We start from the raw sequence: 10,793 nt of genomic DNA, 5'->3' as shown, positions 1-10,793 counted from the left end.
CGGATCATCACATTCATCAAGTTGAAGAACGAATGAATATCTTAGAGAAGAAGTAGGCGTGAATTGAATAGAAAAACAGTAGTACTTTGCATTAATTCATGAAGAACAGCAGAGCTCCACACCTTAATCTATTGTGTGTAGAAACTCCACCATTGAAAATACAAAAGTAATAAAGGTGTTCATTGGCTTCGGCCCCAGAAGGGAAACCAGAAGAACCAAGATGAAAATACAATAGTAAAAGGTCCTATTTATAGAGAACTAGTAGCCTAGGGTTTACAGAAATAAGTAATTGATGCAGAAATCTTCTTCCGGGCCCACTTGGTGTGTGCTTGGGCTGAGCATTGAAGCTTTCACATGTAGAGACTTTTCTTGGAGTTAAACGCCAGCTTTTGTGCCAGTTTGGGCGTTTAACTCCAGCTTTTGTGCCAGTTCCGGCGTTAAACGCCAGAATTCTTGAGCTGACTTGGAACGCCTGTTTGGGCCATCAAATATTGGGCAAAGTATGGACTATTATATATTGCTGGAAATACCAGAATGTCTACTTTCCAACACAATTGAGAGCGCACCAATTAGGCATCTGTAGCTCCAGAAAATCCACTTTGAGTGCAGGGAGGTCAGAATCCAACAGCATCTGCAGTCCTTTTTCAGCCTCTGAATCAGATTTTTGCTCAGGTCCCTCAATTTCAGCTAGAAAATACATGAAATCACAGAAAAATACACAAACTCATAGTAAAGTCCAGAAATGTGATTTTTAAATAAAAATATAATAAAAACTAACTAAAATATACTAAAAACATACTAAAAACAATGCCAAAAATCGTATAAATTATCCGCTCATCACAAAACCAAACTTAATTTGTTGCTTGTCCCCAAGCAACTGAAAATCAAATAGGATAAAAAGAAGAGAATATACAATGAATTCCAAAAATATCTATGAAGATCAGTATTAATTAGATGAGCGGGGCTTTTACCTTTTTGCTTCTGAACAGTTTTGGCATCTCACTTTATCCTTTGAAGTTCAGAATGATTGGCATCTATAGGAACTCAGAATTCAGATAGTGTTATTGATTCTCCTAGTTAAGTATGTTGATTCTTGAACACAGCTACTTTATGAGTCTTGGCCGTGACCCTAAGCATTTTGTTTTCCAGTATTACCACCGGATACATAAATGCCACAGACACATAACTGTGTGAACCTTTTCAGATTGTGACTCAGCTTTGCTAGAGTCCCCAATTAGAGGTGTCCAAAGCTCTTGAGCACACTCTTTTTGCTTTTGGACCACGACTTTAACCGCTCAGTCTCAAGTTTTCACTTGACACCTTCACGCCACAAGCACATGGTTAGGGACAGCTTGGTTTAGCCGTTTAGGCCAGGATTTTATTCCTGTGGGCCCTCCTATCCACTGATACTCAAAGCCTTGGATCCTTTTTATCACCCTTGCCTTTTGGTTTAAAGGGGTATTGGCTTTTTCTGCTTGCTTTTCTTCTTCTTTTTTTTTTTCGCATATATCCTTTTTTTTTTCTGCAAGCTTTTCACTGCTTTTTCTTGCTTCAAGAATCAATTTTATGATTTTTCAGATTATCAAATAACATTTCTCCTTTTCCATCATTCTTTCAAGAGCCAAAAATTTTAACATTCATGAACAATAAAATTCAAAAATATGCACTGTTCAAGCATTCATTCAGAAAAACAATAGTATTGCCACCACATCAAAGTAACTAAACTGTTATAAAATTCGAAATTCATGCACTTCTTTTTCTTTTTCAATTAAAAACATTTTTCATTTAAGAAAGGTGATGGATTTATTTTCATTGCTTTAAGGCATAGATACTTAGACACTAGTGATCATGTAATAAAGACACAAACATAAATAAACATAAAGCATAAAAATTCGAGAAACAGAAAATAAAGAACAAGGAGATTAAAGAACGGGTCCACCTTAGTGATGCGCTTGTTCTTCTCTTGAAGATCTTATGGAGTGCGAGCTTCAATGTCTTTCCTTGCCTTTAGCGATTGAATTTTGTCTTCTTAATTTATGGAGGATGAAATGCTCTTGGTGCTCCACCCTTAGTTGTCCCATGTTGGAACTTAATTCTCCTAGGGGGTGTTGATTTGCTCCCAATAGTTTTGTGGAGGAAAATGCATCCCTTGAGGCATCTCAGGGATTTCATGATGAGGAGTTTTCTCATGCTCTTGTCCATGAGTGGGATCTCTTGTTTGCTCCATCCTTTTCTTAGTGATGGGCTTGAGGTCATGCCTTCTTAGTTGAACCTGCTTCCCTTTTGAAAGGAATCTCAGGGATCACCTTTTTCTTGGCCACAACTTCATAGAAATGGTCTTGATGCACCCTTGAGATGAATCTTTCCATCTCTCATGACTCGAAGGTGGAAGCTTTTGCCTTCCCTTTCCTCTTTCTAGAGGTTTTTCCGGCCTTTGGTGCCATAAATGGTTATAGAAAAATAAAAAGTTTTAGCTTTTACCACACCAAACTTAGAAGGTTTGCTCGTCCCCGAGCAAAAGAAGAAAGAAGAGAGTAGAAGAAGAAGAAATAGAGGAGATGGAGGGGGTTTTGTGTTTCGGCCAAGGGGGGTAGGTAGTGTTTAGGTTGTATGAAAATGAAGGAGTGAAGATGGATTTATATAGGAGTGGAGAGGGGGGTATGGTTCGGCCATTATGGGTGGGTTTGGGTGAGAAAGTGGTTTGAATTTGAATGGTGAGGTAGGTGGGGTTTTATGACGGATGGATGGGAGTGATGAAGAGAATGGTGGGATTTGATAGGTGAGGGATTTTTGGGGAAGAGGTATTGAGGTGATTGGTGAATGAGTGAAGAAGAGAGAGATATGAGGTAGGTGGGGATCCTGTGGGGTCCACAGATCCTTGGGTGTCAAGGATTTCTCATCCCTGCACCATGTGGCGTGCAAAACGCCCCTTGCTGCCAATCCTGGCATTAAACGCCAGGTTGCTGCCCATTTCTGGCGTTTAACGCCAGCTTCTTGCCCATTCCTGGCGTTAAACACCAGTCTGGTGCCCATTTCTGGCGTTAAATGCCCAGAATGGTGCCAGACTGGGCGTTTAACGCCCATTCTGCTACCCTTACTGGCGTTTAAACGCCAGTAAGTTTCTCTTCCAGGGTGTTCTATTTTTCATTCTGTTTTTCTTTCTGTTTTTGCTTTTTCAATTGTTTTTGTGACTTCACATGATCATCAACCTACAGAAAACATAAAATAACAAAAGAAAATAGAAATTTAACATAGATAATTAAAGATTGGGTTTCCTCCCAACAAGCGCTTCTTTAATGTCAATAGCTTGACAGTAGCTCTCATGGAGCCTTACAGATGTTCAGAGCAATGTTGGAACCTCCCAACACCAAACTTAGATTTTGAATGTGGGGGTTCAACACCAAACTTAGAGTTTGACTGTGGGGGCTCTGTTTGACTCTGTATTGAGAGAAGCTCTTCATGCTTCCTCTCCATGGTTACAGAGGGATACCCTTGAGCTTTAAACACAAGGGAGTCTTCATTCACTTGAATGATCAATTCTCCTCTGGTAACATCAATCACAGCTTTTGCTGTGGCTAGGAAGGGTCTACCAAGGATGATAGATTCATCCATACACTTTCCAGTCTCTAGGATTATGAAATCAGCAGGGATGTAATGGCCTTCAACCTTTACCAAGACATCCTCTACAAGTCCATAAGCCTGTTTCTTTGAATTGTCTGCCATCTCCAGTGAGACTCTTTCAGCTTGTACCTCAATGATCCCTAGCTTCTCCATTACACAGAGATGCATGAGGTTTATGCTTGACCCTAGGTCACATAGAGCCTTCTCAAAGGTCATGGTGCCTATGGTACAAAGTATTGAGAACTTTCCAGGATCTTGTCTCTTCAGAGGTAATTTCTGCCTAGTCAAGTCATCCAGTTCTTTGATGAGCAATGGAGTTTCATCCTCCCAAGTCTCAGTACCAAACAACTTGACATTTAGCTTCATGATTGCTCCAAAGTACTTAGCAACTTGCTCTTCAGTAACATCTTCATCTTCTTCAGAGGAAGAATACTCATCAGAGCTCATGAATGGCAAAAGTAAATTCAATAGAATCTCCATGGTCTCTGTGTGAGCCTCAGATTCTCATGGTTCCTCATTAGGGAACTCCATGAAGGTCAGTGGACATCCATTGAGGTTTTCCTCAGTGGAGATCACTGCCTCTTCCTCCTCTCCAGGTTCGGCCATGTGAGACATGTTTATGGCCTTGCACTCTCTTTTTGGATTTTCTTTTGTATTGCTTGGAGAGTACTAGGAGGGAGTTCAGTAATTTTTTTACTCAGCTAACCCACCTGTGCCTCCAAATTTCTAATGGAGGACCTTGTTTCAGTCATGAAACTTTGAGTGGTTTTGGTTAGATCAGAGACAATGGTTGCTAAGTCAGAGTGGCTTTGCTTAGAATTCTCTGTCTGTTGCTGAGAAGATGATGGAAAAGGCTTGCTATTGCTAAACCTGTTTCTTCCATCATTATTGTTATTGAAAACTTGTTAAGGTCTCTGTTGATCCTTCCATGAGAGATTTGGATGATTTCTCCATGAAGGATTATAGGTGTTTCCATAGGGTTCTCCCATGTAATTCACCTCTTCCATTGCTGGGTTCTCAGGATCATAAGCTTCTTCTTCAGAGGAAGCTTCCTTAGTACTGCCTGTTGCTGCTTGCATTCCAGACAGACTCTGAGAAATCATATTGGCTTGTTGGGTCAATATTTTATTCTGAGCCAATATGGCATTCAGAGTATCCATCTCAAGAACTCCTTTCTTCTGATTTGTCCCATTATTCACAGGATTCCTTTCAGAAGTGTACATGAATTGGTTATTTGCAACCATTTCAATGAGTTCCTGAGCCTCTGCAGGCGTCTTCTTCAGATGAAGAGATCCTCCAACAGAGCTATCCAATGACATCTTGGATAGTTCAGACAGACCATCATAGAAGATACCTATGATGCTCCATTCAGATAGCATGTCAGAAGGATACCTTCTGATCAATTGCTTGTATCTTTCCCAAGCTTCATAGAGGGATTCACCTTCCTTTTGTCTGAAGGTTTGGACTTCCACTCTAAGCTTGCTCAATTTTTGAGGTGGAAAGAACTTTGCCAAGAAGGCATTAACTAGCTTTTCCCAAGAGTTTAGGCTTTCTTTAGGTTGTGAATCCAACCATGTCCTAGCTCTATCTCTTACAGCAAAAGGGAAGAGCATAAGTCTATAGACTTCAGGGTCAACCCCATTGGTCTTGACAGTGTCATAGATTTGCAAGAATTCAGCTAAGAACTAATGAGGATCTTCCAATAGAAGTCCATGAAACTTGCAATTCTGTTGCATTAGAGAAACTAATTGAGGCTTAAGCTCAAAGTTGTTTGCTCCAATGGCAGGGATTGAGATGCTTCTCCCATAGAAGTCGGGAGTAGGTGCAGTAAAGTCACCAAGCACCTTCCTTGCATTGTTGGCATTGTTGTTTTCGGCTGCCATTGTTTCTTCTTCCTTGAAAAGCTCTGTCAGGCCCTCTAGAGAGAATTGTGCTTTAGCTTCTCTTAGCTTTCTCTTCAAGGTCCTTTCAGGTTCAGGATCAGCTTGAACAAGTATGCCTTTAAGAGAAGAGAACAAAAAAGTAGGGAATCCTCTATGTCACAGTGTAGAGATTCCTTGAGGTGTCAGAGGAAAAGAAGAATAGAAGGAGGAGGTAGATAGAAGAGAATTCGAACTTATCAAGAGGGATAGAGTTCGAATTGCACCTTGAGGGATAGTGTTAGTCCCTTAAATAGAAGGATGTGAGAAGAGGGGAAGAAATTTTCAAAATTAAAGTAAAAGATTTTTAAAATAATAAAAAGAAATTTGAAAATTTGATTGAGATTTTTGAAAACGAAGATTGGGAAAGAGATTAAGTGATTTTTGAAAAAGATTTTGAAATTAGAAATTAAAAAGATATGATTGAAAATAAATTTTGAAAAAGATGTGATTGAAAAGATATGATTGAGAATATATGATTGAAAATCAAATTAAAAATAAGAAAGTTTTAAAATTAAAGTTGATTACTTGACTAACAAGAAATTAAAAGATATGATTCTAGAATTAAAATTTGATCCTTTCTTAATAGGCAAGTAATAACTTGAAAATTTTTAAATTAAATCATGAATTGTAGCAAGGATTTTTGAAAATAGTAATAAATAAAAAAATTGAAAAGAAATTGATTTTGAAAAGATATGATTGAAAAGATATGATTTGAAAAAGATTTGATTTTGAAAAATTATGAAGATTTGAAAAAAATTTGAATTAAAAACAAAATCTTCCCTCTTGTGTCATCCTGGCGTTAAACGCCCAGAATGGCATCCATTCTGGCGTTTAACGCCCAAAATCCTACCTTTTTGGGCGTTAAATGCCCAGCCAGGTACCCTGGCTGGCGTTTAAACGCCAGTTTTCCTTCTTCACTGGGTGTTTTGAACGCCCAGCTTTTTCTGTTTGATTCCTCTACTGAGTGTTCTGAATCTTCAATTCTCTGTATTATTGACTTGAAAAGACATAGTTTTGAAAATTTTTTGAATTTTTCAATGATGAGAAACAATCAAAATACAACTAATCTTAGGAAACTCAAATCAAACAAACAATGCATGCAGGACACCAAACTTAAAAATTTTCATATAAGAGACACTAACAAATTGAGAATGCATATGAGAAACAACAAAACACACAAAACAAGAGAATTTAAAGATCAGAGCAATGAAATCATCAAGAACAACTTGAAGATTAATGAAGAACATAATGCATGTAATTTTCGAAAATTATGGGTATGCAATTGACACCAAACTTAAAATTAGACACTAGACTCAAACAAGAAACATAAAACATTTTTTATTTTTAAAATTTTTTTGTGATTTTTCGAAAATTGAGTGGAAAAGAAAATAAAGGGATTCAAAATTTTTAATAAGAATTCCAGGAATCATTGCAATGCTAGTCTAAGGCTCTGGTCCAGGAATTAGACATGGCTTACTAGCCAGCCAAGCTTTCAAAGAAAGCTCCGGTCTAAAACACTAGACATGGCCAATGGCCAGCCAAGCTTTAGCAGATCATTACTAACAACAGCAAAATTGATAGAAATCAACAAGCTCTTGTGATGATAAGTTGAAACCTCGGTCCAATAAGATTGGACATGGCTTTACAGCCAGCCAGACTTCAACAGATCATCTTGAAACTCTAGAATTCATTCTTAAAAACTCTGAAGAACAAAATAAATTTTTTTTTGAATTTTTCGAAAATAAAAATAAAGTAAAATTACCTAATCTAAGCAACAAGATGAACCGTCAGTTGTCCAAACTCGAACAATCCCCAGCAACAGCGCCAAAAACTTGGTGCACGAAATTGTGGTCATCAATAATGGCGCCAATAGAATTGGAGCTCTCAAACGTGAATCACACTTTGTCACAATTCCGCACAACTAACCAGCAAGTGCACTGGGTCGTCCAAGTAATAAACCTTATGCGAGTAAGGGTCGATCCCACGGAGACTGTCGGCTTCAAGCAAGCTATGGTCACCTTGTAAATCTCAGTCAGGCGAATTCAGATGGTGATGGAGAATTGATAATTAAAAGATAAATAAAACATAAAATAAAGATAGAGATAGAGATACTTAAGTAATTCTTTGGTTGGAATTTCAGATAAGCGTATGAAGATGCTTTGTTCCTCCTGAACCTCTGCTTTCCTATTGTCTTCTTCCAATCATTCATACTCATTTCCATGGCAAGCTTTATGTTGGGTATCACCGTTGTCAATGGCTACTTCCCGTCCTCTCAGTGCAAATGTTCTACACACGCTGTCACCGCATTGTTAATCATCTGTCGGTTCTCGATCATGTTGGAATAGGATCCATTGATCCTTTTGCGTCTGTCACACGCCCAACAATCGCGAGTTTGAAGCTCGTCACATTCATCCCTTCCCAGATCCTACTCGAAATACCACAGACAAGGTTTAGACTTTCCGGATCTCAAGAATGACCGCTAATAATTCTAGCCTATACCACGAAGGTTCCAATCTTAGATTAGAAACCCAAGAGATATGCATTCAAGCCACTGCTAGTAGAACAGAGGTGGTTGTCAGGCACATGTTCATAGGTGAGAATTATGATGAGTGTCATGGATCATCACATTCATCAAGTTGAAGAACGAATGAATATCTTAGAGAAGAAGTAGGCGTGAATTGAATAGAAAAACAGTAGTACTTTGCATTAATTCATGAAGAACAACAGAGCTCCACACCTTAATCTATGGTGTGTAGAAACTCCACCGTTAAAAATACAAAATTAATAAAGGTGTTCATTGGCTTCGGCCTCAGAGGGGGGAACCAGAAGAACCAAGATGAAAATACAATAGTAAAAGGTCCTATTTATAGAGAACTAGTAGCCTAGGGTTTACAGAAATAAGTAATTAATGCAGAAATCTTTTTTCGGGCCCACTTGGTGTGTGCTTGGGCTGAGCATTGAAGCTTTCACATGTAGAGACTTTTCTTGGAGTTAAACGCCAGCTTTTGTGCCAGTTTGGGCGTTTAACTCCAGCTTTTGTGCCAGTTCCGGCGTTAAACGCCAGAATTCTTGAGCTGACTTGGAACGCCTGTTTGGTCCATCAAATCTTGGGAAAAGTATGAACTATTATATATTGCTGGAAATCCCAGGATGTCTACTTTCCAACACAATTGAGAGCGCACCAATTGGACTTCTGTAGCTCCAGAAAATCCACTTTGAGTGCAGAGAGGTTAGAATCCAACAGCATCTGCAGTCCTTTTTCAGCCTCTGAATCAGATTTTTGCTCAGATCCCTCAATTTCAGGCAGAAAATACCTGAAATCACAGAAAAATACACAAACTCATAGTAAAGTCCAGAAATGTGATTTTTAAATAAAAACTAATAAAAACATAATAAAAACTAACTAAAATATACTAAAAACATACTAAAAACAATGCCAAAAAGCGTATAAATTATCCGCTCATCACTGTGGCTAGAAAGGTCTTCCAAGGATGATGGATTCATCCTTATCCTTCCCAGTCTCTAGGATTATGAAATCAGCAGGGATGTAAAGGCCTTCAACCTTTACCAACACGTCCTCTACTTGTCCATAAGCCTGTTTTCTGGAGTTGTCTGCCATCTCTAATGAGATTCTGACAGCTTGCACCTCAAAGATTCCCACTTTCTCCATTACAAAGAGTGGCATGAGGTTTATCCCTGATCCAAGGTCACATAGAGCCTTCTCAAATGTCATGGTGCCTATGGTACAAGGTATTAAGAACTTTCCAGGATCCTGTTTCTTCTGAAGCAATGTCAGTTGATCCAGATCACTCAGTTCATTGATGAGCAAGGGAGGTTCATCTTCCCAAGTCTCATTACCAAATAATTTGGCATTCAGCTTCATGATTGCACAAGGTACTTGGCAACTTGCTCTTCAGTAACATCCTCATTCTCTTCAGAAGAAGAATACTCATCAGAGCTCATGAAGGGCATAAGGAGGTTCAATGGAATCTCTATGGTCTCTAGATGAGCCTCAGATTCCTTTGGATCCTCAAAGGAGAACTCCTTGTTGATCACTGAACATCCCAGGAGGTCTTCCTCACTGGGATTCACGTCCTCTCCCTCCCTTGTAGGTTCGGCCATGATGGTTAATTCAATGGCCTTGCACTCTTTTTTTGGATTCTCTTCTGTATTACTTGGGAGAGTACTAGGAGGGATTTCAGTGACTCTTTTACTCAGCTGGCCCACTTGTGCCTCCAAATTCCTAATGGAGGACCTTGTTTCATTCATGAAACTCACAGTGGCCTTAGATAGATCAGAGACTATATTTGCTAAGCTAGCTGGATTCTGCTCAGAATTCTCTGTCTGTTGCTGAGTGGATGATGGAAAAGGTTTGCTATTGCTAAACCTGTTTCTTCCACCATTATTAAAGCCTTGTTGAGGCTTTTGTTGATCCTTTCATGAGAAATTTGGATGATTTCTCCATAAGGGATTATAGGTGTTTCCATAGGGTTCACCCATGTAATTCACCTCTGCTATTGCAGGGTTCTCAGGATCATAAGCTTCTTCTTCAGAAGATGCCTCTTTAATACTGTTGGATGATTCCTTCAATCCATTTAGACTCTGAGAGATCATATTGACTTGCTGAGTCAATATTTTGTTCTGAGCCAATATGGCATTCAGAGCATCAATTTCAAGAACTCCCTTCCTCTGAGGCGTCCCATTACTTACAGGATTCCTCTCAGAAGTGTACATAAACTGGTTATTAGAAACCATGTCAATGAGTTCTTGAGCTTCTGTAGTTGTTTTCTTTAGGTGAATGGATCCACCTGCAGAATGGTCCAGTGACATCTTTGATAGCTCAGACAGACCATCATAGAATATATCCAGGATGGTCCATTCTGAAAGCATGTCAGAAGGACACTTTTTGGTCAGTTCCTTGTAACTCTCCCAAGCTTCATAGAGGGACTCACCTTCTTTTTGTTTGAAGGTTTGAACATCCACTCTAAGCTTACTAAGCTTTTGAGGAGGAAAGAACTTGGCTAAGAAAGCCGTGACCAGCTTATCCCAAGAGTTCAGGCTATCTTTAGGTTGAGAGTCCAACCATATTCTAGCTCTGTCTCTTACAGCAAATGGGAAAAGCATGAGCCTGTAGACCTTGGGATCGACCCCATTGGTCTTAACAGTATCACAGATCTGCAAGAATTCAGTTAAGAACTAAAAAGGATCTTCAGACGGAAGTCCATGAAACTTGCAGTTCTGTTGCATCAG

At 39.1% G+C, this 10,793-nt stretch overlaps 1 non-coding gene across 1 annotated transcript; it reads left to right on the top strand.

Annotated features, from left to right (window-relative positions):
* The first annotated feature begins 10,427 nt into the window (after positions 1-10,427).
* Positions 10,428-10,535, top strand: LOC112781883 (small nucleolar RNA R71). The gene has a single exon (XR_003192633.1). It is a non-coding gene; the product is annotated as a small nucleolar RNA R71 (small nucleolar RNA).
* The last annotated feature ends 258 nt before the right edge of the window (positions 10,536-10,793 follow it).

The sequence above is a fragment of the Arachis hypogaea genome, chromosome 19, assembly GCF_003086295.3.
Source record: "Arachis hypogaea cultivar Tifrunner chromosome 19, arahy.Tifrunner.gnm2.J5K5, whole genome shotgun sequence".
Classification (NCBI taxonomy): domain Eukaryota; kingdom Viridiplantae; phylum Streptophyta; class Magnoliopsida; order Fabales; family Fabaceae; genus Arachis; species Arachis hypogaea.
Note: the sequence above shows the minus strand (reverse complement) of the source record. Positions and strands in the feature narration are given on the sequence as shown.